At 42.6% G+C, this 15,902-nt stretch overlaps 1 long non-coding RNA gene across 5 annotated transcripts in view; it reads right to left on the minus strand.

Moving 5' to 3' along the window:
* Positions 1 to 15,902, minus strand: part of LOC106488765 (uncharacterized) — a 173,410-nt gene that overhangs the window by 14,169 nt on the left and 143,339 nt on the right. The gene's annotated exons all lie outside the window — the stretch shown is intronic.

Below are 15,902 nucleotides of genomic sequence, written 5' to 3' on the forward strand. Positions count from 1 at the left end.
CTATTAGGTCTGTGCTGAACAGAAAAGGACCTTAGTTTTTAGAAGATTCACTCATAATCCCTTTCTATAGGAAGGCACACAGAGGAGTATTTATCTAGCTCAGACAGAAGTGGCCGAGCTTCAACCTATGCTTCCAGAAAGAGCAAGAATTTTAAACATATTCAGACAGGTCACTTCTACTTGCTTTCTCAATGGATTTTACTCTCAGCACATCAGTGAAAATGGTTTCTTCTACCTTCTGTCAGTGAAGTGTAGTGTCTTAATGTAAGTAAGTCTCCCACAAAAAGATTCCTTTTTTTTTCCCCCTCAAGATAAATACAGTGCCCCAAGAATGGGAAGTCAAGGGACTGAAGTACAAGGTAACTGATTTGTTTCTTTTCACTAACAAAAAGATATCTGGTAAAAATAAGCAAGAAAGGAGGCAGCAGCATGAAACAAGCAAATTTGTATTGAATTTGCACTTCAAAGTGAAGATAACATTTTCTAGTACATCTGTGATCCAGATCCTCAAGGATATGTAGATGCTTCACTCCGATGCCTAAATAATTATAAGGATATGGGCCCAGATGACTGAGAAGGACACCTAAAAGGCTGTCCTCCAAATTATTTGTGGTAGGTTCATTTGTTCATTTTTGCAAAGGTTTTTGAGGACTGAAAATACTGAAGAGAGTATAAATACAGCGCTTAACAGAAAAATGAAAACATTGTATGAGCTCCTGAGAATTTCTAGGAAATACCTGGACTCTGGTGAAAGTACTGGTGCAGTTTGGCTCATTTGCTCTTCACACATATTTCTATGAATGGTTACAGTAAGTTAACTGTAGAAGGGATGATGCAGAGGTACCATGAGGGAGAACAGTTCCTTCACAGCTAAGGTAATCATCCCAGTTTCCCTTCTGGGCTGGAGAAAAATTTTACCATGGGGTTAAAGCAATCTCTGTATCCTTTTGCAGTTTGTTGGTAAGAAGTCCTAACCAGGAGGATGCAATACTGTTCCTGATTTAATCAGTTATTATTGCACAAGGGATTTGTATTATGAGTCACTCCCATTAATAGTAAAGACAGATATTTGTTGTATGCTAATCCTAGCCCAGGGATGGCAATCTAAACCCTCTGAACATGGAATATTGTGCAAGAGAAACCTATTTACATGATGGTTTTATTATTTATTTTTTCTGTGTGTCTGCTTTGCACTGATAGATGCCATGGAGATTGAATATAAAGGAAAACATAAGTGATTCTGCAAAATATGCTTCAGTCTTTGGGTTTAACTCATATTAAAAGCTCCTTGACCCAGCTTTTTTCAGTTTATTACCATATAATAGAAAAACCCCTTTGCTGGCATAGCTCAGTGCTATACTGCATGTTTCTCATTCAAATACATTTTTTTTCCCCTGAATACCAATTTCAAGGAATATTTCCAGTGAAATGCTAAGAAATCAAAAATGTAAATCTTTATTATAGCAGAAAAAGTAAGGAGATTGAACAGCTTGGCCTTTTCTGTTGAGCAGTAGGTATTGACACTCTCGATGTTTTAGGTTCTCTCTGTAATAACAGGGATTAGTATGATGTGCCTACAAAGAGACTATGTGAATGAACTACACAGGAGATTAGGGGAAAATCTCATTTTGCACACCCATCAAAATAAAACCTTTTCGAACTCAAAGAAAAACAGCCCTTCTTTTCTCTCTCATTGGATGAGATTCTTAAATGTAGTAGAGCATGACTAAAAGAAACAGGCAAACCCAAAGCTAACCTATATAACCCAACAAAATTCTAAATAATCTATCCTGCAGAAGTCATTTACACCAGCTAAGAAATACGGACATGCTGTCAGCCTCATCTGTCTGTAGTCCCTCTCACTTGTACCATACCTGTCTAACACCCTCCAAACCCCATAAAGTGAGCAGGCAGCCAGGGGGTTAGCTGGAGAAGAGCTCCTACCACATCGTAGCAAGCAAAGTACAACAATGCAAATTCTTTCTCACTCGGAGAATCTTAAAATACTTTACAAACAATATGTCCCCCAGCACATCTGGGAGACCAGATATTTTTGTGTTTGTGTTATGGATAGCTAAGCTAAAATGTAGTCTGCTTGCCAAGGGTACCCAGAGAAGCGGAGACAAGGCCTGGAAAAGAACAATTCCTGAGCTTGTGCAGTAACCACAAGAAAACCCACCCTATTTGCTATACTCCCTGCTTTGGTGTAGTATTTCCTAGTAAAATATAGTCATCATACATCTATGTAGCTCTTTCTTTGTCAAAGATCTCAGACTCCTTTAAAATTTTTAAAAGATATAGTTCAGCAATAACAATTCCAATGCTTAAGTGCAGCCATATTTGGAATGAAATGTAGCCACTGTTTAGCAGTTGAACTCTGTATAATAATTTCTGACAGGAAGTGAACAGTGACAAAACTAAGCTTCTGGAAAAACTATTAGTTGATACACATTGTCCAATCATTTAAACTGTAAATTGTGTGGGATATATAACTTGTCCCAGCTTTCTTTTCTCTTCACACTTCCCCCAGCTTCTTTTTTTGCATAACTCTACTTACATTGTAATTGTTCTACATCACTTTTTTTTCTCTTTCTTATTAAGGATTCCACATCCCAGTCGAAATACTGTATCTTTCTGCATCTCTTTTTTTTTTCAGAACTGGATAGTTTGGCTGACTCCTGTGGCCACAAAGACCTACTTGGATTTTGTAGAGCCAACCCCTTTTTCTTTCTTCCCAGCTCCTCTCTCTTCTCTTCATTAACACAGGCAAAGTTATGAAGTCCCATCCAATTCTGACTCCTTTGGAGCCTCTAACTTCTCTGCACCTGGAAGCTCATGGGCCATAGACAGAGGTTTCAGAAGGGTGGGTTATCTTTGAAAAATGTATGGCCTTACAGAAAACTATAAAGATACCTTTGCTCCTAATGTCAGATAGGAATGATGTTCCAGCTCTCTAGCACAGATCTATTATCTTTTCTGAATCAACGGAAATCACACATTTTCTTCTAGGCAATCAGTAGAAGGAGAAAGAGCAAAAAGTATCTAAAAGATCAAGGAGTTACAGCTAGGCTGGGTATAGCCTCACATAGCTACTGAGGCATAATCAACCCATTGAGTAAGATTTCCATGACGAGTATTAACAGGTTTTAAATGTCAAGTGTTGTAGCCTAACCCACTATCTACACAAAGATGTAACCAATCTTTTTTTATTTGCTTACACAAAAATAGTTACCCTCCTGCCTCTTCTCCCTTCTGAACAGCAGCTGGCTGGGGTGCATGCGAGTGGGAGAGAGGTGCTGCAGCCTGACTTGCTTAGTAATCGAAGGGAGGAGAGAGCATCCTGAATTCACAGTAGGTGGCTCTGGGGGTGGAAGAGTGAATGTCCTTCCCTCCTTTATAACAAGATTCATGCCAACCCCACATATTCATGTGTATTCTGAGGTGGATTTATCAGCACAAGCGCTTAAAACGAGTTAGCATCACAGGAACATCCACAGGTATAATGTAGCTACCCATTCGGTGTCCTTAGATGGGGGCATGAAAGTAGAACTGTGTATTTGTGTACATGTGCATATGTATGCAGAGGTAAAACACGCAGCTATATGTGCTTGTATTACTATCATTACCTGTTTTTTTTTTAACCTATATTATTTTCCCCTAAATGCTAGCATTTCTTTTTCTTTGTTTTTTTGTTTGTTTTTTTTTTCCCCAGGGGAAAGGGGAGACCCAAGCTAATTAAAAAACTAACAAAACATTTCTGCTGTAACTATTCCTTTCCAAAGTCATGGCTCCAGTAATGTCTACAGTAATATATGCCAGAGTTGTTGGTTCTCATCCACTTTTTAGATATCATGGTTTCTTCTTGCAAATGATATATATGTATGTAATGTATGCATGTATATGTAGATATATAGCCTGGCCAGCAAGCGTAAGACCTGTCCCTTACTCATTTCCTTGACATTTGGTTTTGAAAACCTTCTTTGGCAACCTTTCAGGACCATGTGGTAGCCAGAGCTATGTCCAAACCACCTGAGTTTGGACTTCGCTGTTCATAGTCAGCACTTTGATTGTTAATTCACTGCAGATGTCAGCGCTGCTAGTCTGGTAGGGTCTAATGTCTTGGATGTACCTGGTTAGCATGCGAGTCTCTCACAAAAAAGTTTCATGGAAGTTCCCCCTAGATAGTATTTAAAGATGAGTTATGAAAAATAGCTTAAACAATACTTGAAAACTCTCCCTTTTCCAAATACTGTGTGGAAACAGTGCGCGTTTCATAATAGTCCAATGAAAAGTACTTAAAATACTAGCAAAGGTGAATCAGCTATTTCAGAAAAGAACTGATACTGGCACATGCTGTTCTTCTGCATTCATAACGCATTATTAGGATTTTATAAGGTGGCGTAGGAAAAAAACTGTTAACAGTTATATAGTGGGTGAAAAAGCTCAGAATTCCTAGGCTTGAACAGTACAGAGTTGTTGGCTTTGGCAAACTATAATCTGTAGTGATGAAAATCTAAGAATTTTGGGGTGAGTCCCACCAATGCTTACACATACGCTTATCTTCCATGCAAATCATTACAAGATTTGGCCACCGACATGTCTGCTTCAGCACCAAGTTCTCTACTGTAAAGCCTAAGGTGTGATCTTGCCCTTATTGAAGTCAGCAGGACTTTTCACCTGAGCAGTTATTCATGTGGGCCTGCAGAACTGGCCCATAAGTGGTTAAAATAGTAATTTAGCTACTCAGATGCTGTGAACTTTAAACTAGTGCTTTGTTCTAAATTTAGGGAAAAAAAGGCATGAAAAATATTTGAGTAGTGCCTCTATGCTATTTCTTATTTACTGTGGTATCAGCGCAAGGTCCAAATGAGGTTCACATTCAAGGCTTCTTTATCCCACAAATGAGCAAGCAATCCCTGCCTGGATTCTAACCATCTTTTGTATTTTTTATGGAATTTAAAATTTGGAAACCTTGAAGTAGTATAGGTTTAACTGGGAGCACTGTCATCTAACTCAGGAGACCTTATCTTAATACCAGTTCCACCACTGGTTTAGGCGGGGTGATTGATAAATCACTCACTTCTCTTGCCTCCTGTTCAGTGTTACTCTCCATACCAAAGTACATACTTTAAGTCTACACAGTGATAGAAGTAGTGATTTAAAACAGCATTTACTACATGGGAGTTTAATTTGGTGCTAGAGGAGGAAGACCTGTACTTTTTAACAAATAGAATGTCTGTTCTAACTACCTAAAATATGAGATCGGTTTAATTTAATATTTACTGCAGAAGAGCCATACATCATCAAGAAGACAATGATGAGGCTGTTGGGACACAAGCATTTGGTTGCTGCATCTGGCATTAGCATGGGATAGCAGAACCACTGATCAGGATTTAATTCTCATTTCCTGTCCTAATTTGCATCTCCTATTACTTTTTGTAGCATTTCAGCCTGTATGTTTAAGATCTGACCAAAAAGCCCATCAAAGGCTCAGACCAGTAAAAGTCCAGCATCCCTTTCTCTCCTCCAAAAAGCCTGGAACAAAAATATACACCTTCCCTGCTGCTCTTTCCCCTTACACATACACACACTCAAAATGTCTGTTCCTCAGGAAATAGACTTGAGTAATATAGATTAATCTGTGATTTATTTAAAGGAGACTCTGGCCATAGCTTTTCCTTTGGTCACCCACAATAATGAAACGGATGAGAATGAGAGTATCACTCTAGTTAAAGTAATAAGCACTCTAATTAAAAAAATAAAGCCCAGAAAAACAGAGTGGCTGAAGCCCCAGTACCTCACAAGAATGGTTTTAAATCTTTGTATCCAGTTGAGGAGAGCTTCCTTGACACCATCTCCTTACAAAAGGAAACATGGAAAAAACAGGAAATGGAGTGTCTCATCGCGCTTCTCCCTTCACCTTTTAGGTTTAGTTTAGTTGAGGAATCAGCGATAGCATGGAATTGTAAGGAAAACAAAGTGGATGAACTGGTGGTCCACCTTTTCTGTGCTTTGTAATTATTTTATGAAAAAATAACAGCAGCCCACCTAGTCCTAAGGAGTTTTATTAGGTGTCTGTAAAAGAATTAGTCCCAGTGGGACAGTATAGCCTAGTTTTATATGACTGTGTAATGAGAGATCCTACAGTAAGAAATTGGCACAAGCTGAGAGGGGACCTTGATTTCTGTTTGAAACCATCCAGCATTTACAGCTTTTAAACAACTGACTAAATTTGCTAGCGTGAAGAAAGTTAGAGTTTATATTCTTGCCTGATATGGGAAATACATCTGCAATCACTCCTTTCCATGTGCAACAACTGTGCAAAAAGTATATTTCACCTGCTTGAATATTCTGTAGCCAAAGCATGTACTTTCACACAAGACCATCACTTGAAACATGTTAGGGAGAGAGACTGGGGTTAAGAAATCATACTTCACTTCCTCCACATCATAATTATAGGGAAACAGTTTAGAACATGTAGATTATGTTATCAAGCAGCCTAATTTAAACATAACTCTATCCCCAAAAGTAAATAATGTACATGTGGTGGGCATGAGTCATCACTTTTGCAACTGTCTGTGGAGCTCCCTGCTTTGCACAGTTTATTCATTAAAATATAAATTAAAAATAGTTTTTATTACAATTTGAATTTACATGAGAAAGATCATTTACAGACATTGGTTTAAGGCAGTCCTTTGCTCTGAGAGGTCATGACAGACTGTAAAGACTATGGAGCTGTGGGGTAAGGAAAGGAGGCAGGTAGGAGGAAGCCTTAGCTATTTTTGGAAAAGTGAGCCCATAAATTACTGTACATCTTCCTCATCAGCATCTTCCTAAGGTTGCTTTAGGCTTTCTCTTAGAGAGGTAGCTTCTGCCATTGTGAGCAGCAAAGGCATATTATGTGTGTAGATGTGCTTTAAAATCACCTCTTGGTATGGAGCCACGAGAGCTCACATTGCTGTGCATGTGCATCTGTCGAGTCCCATCTTAAAAAATCAGGCTTTGAGCACTGTAAGATGTCCACTTACTCCAGTGCCTAAACTCCTGCTGAACAAAGTAGGGACAGTATTGTCAGACTATTATTCAGACCCTGCCTAACCTCAGCTATTTTAATTTGTAGCAAAACGTAGGAATCAAACTATTATACTGTTACTAAGCAGAGACTCCGGCTTGCCAGCAGTGGTACCAGGCTATTACTTGCGTCACTCTGCTCCTAGGAGATGCTATTCCAGTGCCTTCACATATCCTCGTAGCAAACTCTATTTGCACTTGCCATGGTGCGTAGCAGCTCTGATTGATGCTCGGTTGTACCCTATACAAACACACACGTCCTTTACCATAGTAACCACGTCTTCGACAGCAATGCGTTTCACTCCTGCTGGGAGGTACACATAAGTATAGAGGACAGGCCCGCCAGCGGGCTAGTCCTGGCCTTCCTGACCCCAGTCCTGCCCGGGTGCACTCAGCCCAGCCAGAATACCCAGCAGCTCTTTTATAATGTATTTTCTTAAGGAATCGGAGGAAGTGGAGATTTGGTGAAGCCTACTGGAGTTAAAACTGAAGCTATCCAAATCCCTGAACAAGCCACCAACCAACCACAGTGAAAACGCACGAGATAAACGCACTCCGGTCAGGAGGGACGCTGGAAAAACGTAACGTCCGGGATTTATCGCAGCGATTAAAACCTCCTCGGGGAGGACTGCTTCTTAAAAGGTTGCTAAATGCTCCCAGAGTAATTTAAAATCGCCGAATCACTATTTATAACATGATGCTCTTAAAACTGAAATTACACTTAATCCCAGAAGCCTTCATAAAGAGCTGGGGGGGGGGGGAGGGTCAGCGCGGGGCGGCCGTTACCCCGCGCACCGGCCGTTACGCGGCGCCGCGCTCCCTCAGCCCCAGTGCGGGCGGCGCACCTCGGCGCCGAGCTCCCCTCCCCGCGGGCTCGCTGCTCGCCGGCAGCGTGGCGGACCGTCACCAGCCGGGCGGTAAGGCGCCCCGCTCCGCTGAGGCTGGCCCGCCGCAGGGACGGTTTAGCGCCCCTGCCGGCGAGCGGGCTGCCTCTCTGCCCTGAGGTGCCGGCGCGCACCTCGGAGCCCCGCGCTGAGGACGGAGCCTGGGGGCGCCCCTGGGGAAGGAGCCCCAGAAGCGGAGCGACCGCACTCTCGCCTCCTGTGTGCCCCCGAGAGGGGCCGAGCCGCCCGCTCGCTAGTGGCGAACACCAACAATTTCACGGAGGGACGCTGCCCACGGGCACGGCGAGCAGCACCGCACGCCTGCCCCAGCGCGGGGCCGCACCTGACCTGCTAATCCCTCCCCCGTCCCCCAGCGCGCTGCCTCCCGCAGGAGGGCAGCCGCGGGGAGCCGCAGAGGCGCCGTGGCGGCCCGGCTGCTCGGCGGGGTCGCTGGTGGCCGAGCGAGAGGGGCTGTCCGCTCGGCTGCGCAGGCGGAGGACACGGGGTGCGCCCCGCGGCCCCGCTAGGCTTTACCTCCCTCGGCGATGCCGCGGCGGCTGCCGACGCTGCCTCCCCTCCCGCCCCTGGAGGACGCCACCGGGCTTTCCTAAGGTGAGTGACCACCTCCGGCGGGGCAGGGCTCCGTGCAGCGCTGCCCGCACCCCCGGCAATACCGCTAGCGCGGCACTGACCCACATTTCCCCAGGTGACCCGTCCGCTCCGTGTTCCGCCACTCCCAGCCCCACAGGGAAAGGAGAAGAAGGGGTGCCGCTCCGAGCAGGGAAGTTTGCGTGCGGGACAGCAGAGCCAGCACCCGAGTTGGGAGTGGCGGAGCGCCTGTTTCTGCGCTACATCTGTTATATAGGGGACGTGCGTGGGAGGAGGGAGGCACCTGGAGAGCCGGCCCCAGGTGGAGGGAGAGCATCTGGTTGGAGCAGAGGCTGGGCGAGGCGGAGGGGGGAAGCAAAAGGGGGGGGGGGGAAAGCAGGCGGAGGGAGGAGGGGATGGGGGGGGCTGTGGAGGAAGGTGGTGACTCCTGAACACCGGCGTTTCGCCCTGAGGATCGTGCGCTGATCGGTGCCTTGTCCACGTCTCGGGAGCGCCGGGCGCTCTCCTCGCGGCCCTGCCGAGGCTGGCGGTGCCCGGCCGTCCCGGGGCTACCAGCGCTGCCTTTGCGCTGGGGCAGCCCTCTCCAGCGACGCGGTGCTAGCCGCGGGTCTCCCTTTGCGGCTCCGTGGAGCGACTGTTGGAAAAAGTGGCTGTGCCCTGAGAGACACTTAGCGTAAGGTTAGTCTTTTGGGGGAGCGGGGGAGGAAGGGTGAGGATCGCTCTTGTCTGTTAGCGACTCCTGGGCGCTCCCTGCTAAGAGGAGACCTGCGGGCGCCGTGCCCCGGTTCGCGGCAGCATTGCTGCGGCGTCGGGGCTCGGGCAGCGGGGCTGGCACGGGCATTGGCCCGGGCTCGGCCGGGCTGGGCAGCCGCCTCCCTTCCCCTGCAGCGCGCCGGCAGCTCGCGTTCAGGAAACTTTGTGTGCCTCCCCGTGTGAAAGGCAGCCAGCACGGTATGTAAACAGTGCAGCTCAGGCACCCGATGGAGAGCACTAACTGCGGGATGGCTATTTTGTTTGTTTGCCCATTATCTGGACTGCTGGCACTAGGTTTATTATGTGTGCGTTTGCGCTGTGAATCGATATTTATTTACAGGGCTCGGGTATTAATCACTCATGTCTCAGAAAGCTCATTAGTGGTGACCTGTTTCCATGACAACAAGACCCCTCTGAGTCTTCGGGATTATCTGTTTGCCCGATTTCTTTCTTCTTTTTCTATTCACGAAGAGAAATGTATCTGTGCTGGTGTCATGTTTTGCCAACAAGAAGAACAAGCAAACAAAACCTGAGTGATCCGGTGGTCCCTATCCAGTGTTCCTCTATCGCCTAGCTATTTTGCCTGCTGTAATTATTGATACACGGATGGGACTAAGCAGAAGTATGAGAGTTGTACAAGATTTCTTAATGCTTGTTTTACAAGATTATTTCTTTTAGCCATAAAGCTCAGACTAAAATGTGATTTGGGTTGTCACTTGTTCAAAGTACTCCTTAGACATGATCATACCGAACAATGCAATGTTTGTCAGCTTTTTGTTCGTGTATCATTTAGGAGTATGGAAAACTGTACCTTTGCGAGGCTTTATGTTTCAGGGAATCAGGAGTGACTTATTGGGTAACTTTGTCACCTTCTTGTGGTGTGACCTTGGCAGGGATCTTAACTTCTCTATATCCCGTTGTGTCTCAACAAAAGAAAATGCTGCCCACTCACACCTGTGAAGTGCTCTGAGCTAATCAAGCAAAACACCATTTCGAAGTAAAATGGACCACTGTTAAAACTGAATATATTGTTTTCTGTAACTAGTGGTAAACAGTCTATGTTAATAGAGAAGAGGGACATATAATGTAAAATTCCCTTTTAACTTTGGTCTTTACTTAATATAGCACAGTTGTGCTTGCTCTTCAAATTATGTGCACAGATATCACCTAGCTGAAATCAATGTTCTAATCCCATTCATATTAATTAACCATCACTGCTTTCCTGGGTTAGCTTCATCAGATTCAGATAAAAATATGACTCTAGCAGTTTTAAATTTATAGGAATGAGAAATAACATACATCCAGCAAGATACAATAGGAGAGAAAGAAAGGGCTGTAAAACTGAATGATGGTTTTGATTGCTTGCCTTAGCATTGCAACCTGAGAGGGACTTAAACACTTTTCTTTGGGAGAGAGAGAGTAAGCAAATGCTCATACACTTTTAACTTGGCTATATGTCAAGTTAAACAGCTGAAGCTATGTACTCTACCATTTTCATAGCTTGTCAGGAAACACTTTAATATTTGGTGTTCTGTACAGAAATACAGAAAGGGAATGTTTAATAAATGTTTTAGAATGTACAGTTAAGAACCAAAATACTGCCTTATGTTCAGTTATAACTCTTAGGTGACAATAGTAGTAAGTCTTCATAGTAGGGAAATTTAAGTAAGAAGTGTACGTATTTTTGTTGTTGTTTTTGAAAAGCTCTCTTTATATGAATAAACTACTTCTATAATAAAATAAGAATGTCTTTCATACCCTGAGGAAGAGTCTATCCCCAGCTCAGTTCAGCAAAGTGCTAAAACATATGCCTTGTTCCAAATGCATTAGTGCTTTCTAATATCAGTAGGCAACTCGCGCTTCAAGCATTTACTTAAATTTTCTGAAGAATCAAGGCCCATGACCTTGATTTTTATACTCTATTCCTTTCAGCAGCTTAGCAGTAAGACACCTGCCTCTAAAATATTTCTTGAGAATTGATGACCGTCTGACCATTACCAGCCCTGGTGAAGTATGACAATCCCATAAAGAGAAAGAAAGGAAAAGAAATGATATCTTAGTCAGCATCTCATCTCCTTTAGATGTCATTGAATTATATTTCCATACTGAGCCATTAATTTTTTACTACTCTATTGCTGCATAGTCACTACATGTAGAGAGAAGATGAGTTTGATTTTATTTTGCTCTATACATTCTCAGCAAAGTTCAGCACTCTTTTTTTTTTTCCTCTCCCTCCCTAGCAATAGCAAGAAGAACAGATATTCCAGTTCAGTTTTCAGACTCCAGTTCAAAGTTCACTATTGTCATGAGAGAATAGTTTGTGGGGGAGTTTTGAGAGCAAGGCAGCAAGAAAAATAATTCATAAAGGCTGTATTAATTTATGCTTAATTCTCAGAAGGATGATCACTTAAGATTGTAGGAAGACATCTGAGTGTATGAGCTGTCATTGATAAAGTTGTTCTGTTTCAGTGAGGAAAAAGCATATAGATGTGAAGGCTAAATCCACAGGATGATATTGATTTACATAATATTTTACCCTGTGTTATACCAAAGCTCCTTGGATATAATGTACACCTTCATAAACAAAAATGCTTCTAATGCTTCTACACAAGCTACCAACTATTTAAGCTTTGCTGGCATGTGGAAATAAACTTAACCGTTGGTTTGTTTTTTTTTTTTCTGGTGTTGGAAGTCCCTCAACTGATTTGATGAGTAAGGTACTGGATTGGTATTTAGTGGAGGTGGCTGAGCACCTTTGTAATTAACCTGCTTTGGACAAGTCACTTTACCCCTCTTTTTCATCTCTTCCCTATTCATCCTCCATCTGTCTTGTTTATTTGAAGAGTAGGATCTTCAGTGTAGAGTCTTGTTTGGTGCCCATGTTGTACTCAGAGAAATCTCTGTTGGAGCAGCAAAATATTACTGCAGTGCAACAACAAGGAATGGTAGTCAACTTTTTTCCTGAATCAGTCACTGTGGTCTTTGCATGATCACTAGTCATTGTCTGAGAGGCACTAAGATTGTTACAGATCAGTGTGGTTCCTTCACTGTGTTTGTAGGTTGGGAAAAAGGGAGATGAGTTTCCAAGAACCCTTTTTGAGCTTATAAAACACCCAGCTTCATTTGACAGGAGTGAATAAAGACATTAGGAAGGTATGAGAGCTGTTTCTGTATATTCCAGTTGGGGGCTTAATTATGCTCTTGATGAAAGTGTAAACATTTTTACAACAGTTTAAGTATGATGTATTTGGTGGTAAATCCAGCTATGTTCTTTTGTTTGGTCTTACTTTTCAAAACCGCTGTATTGGAGAATACAGATGCTTTCTGATAAACTAAGGCTTTTAGACTGAGGCAGGGTTGTTTTCCGTGAAAGGTTTACAGCTGAAAAACTGACTTTTAAGGTGATCTCTCTTCTGCTATAAGTTTTATATGTCTTTCATCAGAATTTAGCTGCTGAAATAATATAAAGCAAAGAATGTATTTTAACATCTTGATAGAAGGTAAAGTAAAGCTCTGATGCTTTGGTCATTTCATTCCTCTAAAAGATAAGATCTCTTACATATGGAGAACTAGAAAAGTTTTTCCATCCTTTTATTGATTTGCTGTATTTTTAAGGAGGTCTATATAATGATTTCAAAATGACTTAGCCTTTTAAGGGCCAAATTTGAAACAACCCAAATAAATCTGGTTTTTGTTTTTCTTTTTTAATAATGTGCTCTGGAGGAAAAAATGTCTAAAATGTCTAAAGTTACACACTTGCCAGCTGACATGCACAAACCCACCAGTTGCTATGGAAGTTTTGGACCTGGGTTCCTTTTCTACTTGGAAAAAAGATGAAAAGAGAGATCAACTTGATTTTGTTACTCTCAAATCTCTTTATTGTTCAAACCAATAATAAACAAAGTTCAGAAGTTATAGGGCTCAGCCAGCCAATTACTACATCACTGCAATATAATCTATAGGAAATCTGAAGGGCACAATATTTTTTTTCCTCAAAGTTGCACTGAATACAGCCTGGCCTTTTACATGAAGGTATAGAATGCATGCAAGTTTCTATGGACCTCAAAATTCAGGCAAAAATAATGGTACTTAATGAAAATAGACACTACAGAAGTCATCCAGAAACTGGTGAACTGGGTAGTAATAGTTTGTGGTGTTACTAGAGTCACCAGAAACCTGGTAAGAGCAGAAGTCAAATAACATGTTAGAGTAGATGAGATCTGAGGGTGAGCACACCAGAGTGCCTTATTGCTTCAGAAACGCCAAACAAAAGGATTGGTTTCAGAGGCCCCGAAAACAAAGACAGAGCTGTGTGCTGGCCTCTGTAGGTTCTGCGGCAGGAAGGCATCGTTATCTCTGTTGCTTCCTTAGCCTCAGTTGTAGAGAGTTTATCTGCTGGTGATTGGCAATATGTCTGTGATGTAATTCTCATTCTAGGAAGCTGGGTATTGGCCAGAGATAGATCCAAAAACATGTGGTAAACAGTTTAACTTTGCCATATTGTATCTTTGCTCCAACATCTATTATCCTGTAGCCTTCAGAAGGTCCTGCTTTCAGGAGAATCCTTTAAAAGCTAAGAAAAGCAAAGTGCAACCTTTGGAACAGTTCAAACAGTGGAGGAAATAAGTATGTATTTATAATTCCAGGGAAAATGTAGGCGAATTTATTTCCTAGCAGTTCATACAGCAGAAGCTAGATTATTTGCTAGCAATTCATACAGTAGAAAGTAGACTTTTTGCTTTGATTTGTAGCCCAGAGGCACATACACGCTGCTCGCCCTGAGGAATCTTAACAGTCCAAGCGTAAACAAGAAGAAGGAACAAACCCCCCAAAGTCAATACAGAGCTAGCAAAACAGATAGCACATTCCTTGTTTACAGCTAGTACCCTTTGTCAATATATAATGCCTACAAAGAGGAGCCATTGTGTAGTTATGTGAATTCAGGTGGCGTCTCAACGTTTTGATGCTGATGCAGTATCTGAACTGCCTGTTATCTTCAGCTGGCATAATATAATGTTGCTTTTGTGGTAGGACTGATCTGCCTAGGCGTTTTCACTTGCAAGAGGCACGCTAGTGGTGGGTCTGCCTGGCTGCCTGTGTAGCGTGGAAACCAAGATGCTGATTTGCGGTGTTGTCTGGTGTAAGCCAGCGAGAGACCTAGCGTCTGCGTGTGTAGTAAGCAAGCTGTTGCTGGAGCTGCTTCTCCATTTGAGTCCCTTGATTTGTGGGCTGACCGTTTCACACTGGTGAAGCTTAGCAGGCCCACCCAACTTTGTCACTTTCTGCTGGCATGCCTGATGTTGCAGACAGGGAGCCTGTGTCTGCTCTATTTGGAGTCAAGGTCAGAATTCTCGCCAATTTCCATAGGAACAAGATGTGTTCCTAAACATACTTCAGTAGCTAGAAAGAAGCTTCCTAATAAAGAACCAGATGACAGCATTACACAAAACATCAAGCGTTGTTTTAGGCCTCAAACCTCCCAGCAGTAACACACTTGTAGATGAAGCACTGCAAACAAAAATCCCAGGGCATTCCTGGCAGGACTGTGGAGGATTATGAGCTCTTTCTGCTGTGAGAAACAACTGAGGCTTGATCATGTTACTGATAAAATCGTATTTATTCTAATGACACTAGATCAGGCCCTTAGAATTCCATTCCTGACACAATCTAGAGGCAGTGAAGTGTGACATGGTGGATGTTATACAAAGGATTTACTACATCAAGCAGAAAAGGTAGAGTGATTTCAATTTACTTGAAGAAGCAAAAAGCCCTTTCCCATACTGATATGGAGACTATTGGAAGTTACCGGGGAAAACTTTGAATTGCAAACTGCTACTTGGAGTTGTGATACTTTAGAATGACTTTTTTTTAACCCAAACAATTGATTTTCCTTTTGATATTGGGGTTTCTTTTGGTGTTTTGGTTTGGTTTGGTTTTTTGCTCCTTCTTAAAAATCTCGCCCTCGGTGGTCACCTCACTGATGTCCCTAGGCTGTGTTTAACAAAGCAACTTCTTCAGTTTGTTTCCTAATGCATGTAGCTGATGTGCTTTCCTGTCATGTCACTTCTCAGAATTAGGTAGTTGATATTTTATCATTCAAAAACATAAGCAAAAATCTACAGAGAGAAACTTTTTTTCCGCAGAGGTGTTTTGTGTCCACCACAGACATTTCATCTTGAGTGGCAAATGTAAATGTTCAATACACACTCAAACCCAAAGTACTGGCATTGTCTTGCACAGTTAGGGTTGGATTTTTTTTGTTGTCTTGGGTTTTTTTGAGTATAGCCATGGCACACAACTTGGGCAAAAAGCTGCCAGAATAGACCAAACAAAAATCATTCATATGAAATTTCTTAAAACACAGAACTTTAATACAAAGCTGTTTGCCTGGTTTACTAGAGAGCTATAAAAGATACCATAGGCAGAAGTGGTGTTAGCCCAGACAATGAGACTTTTATGGTCATGGAGAACTTGCACTATTCAAAGATAAGGAAAAGTCAGGCATTTGTGAATAGAAACTGAACAACATCTTTACAGGACTGTCTTCATTGATAACTTTGTGGAAAAAGTGGTAAGATCTTCATT

Source organism: Apteryx mantelli, chromosome 1 (assembly GCF_036417845.1).
Source record: "Apteryx mantelli isolate bAptMan1 chromosome 1, bAptMan1.hap1, whole genome shotgun sequence".
Taxonomy (NCBI): Eukaryota; Metazoa; Chordata; class Aves; order Apterygiformes; family Apterygidae; genus Apteryx; species Apteryx mantelli.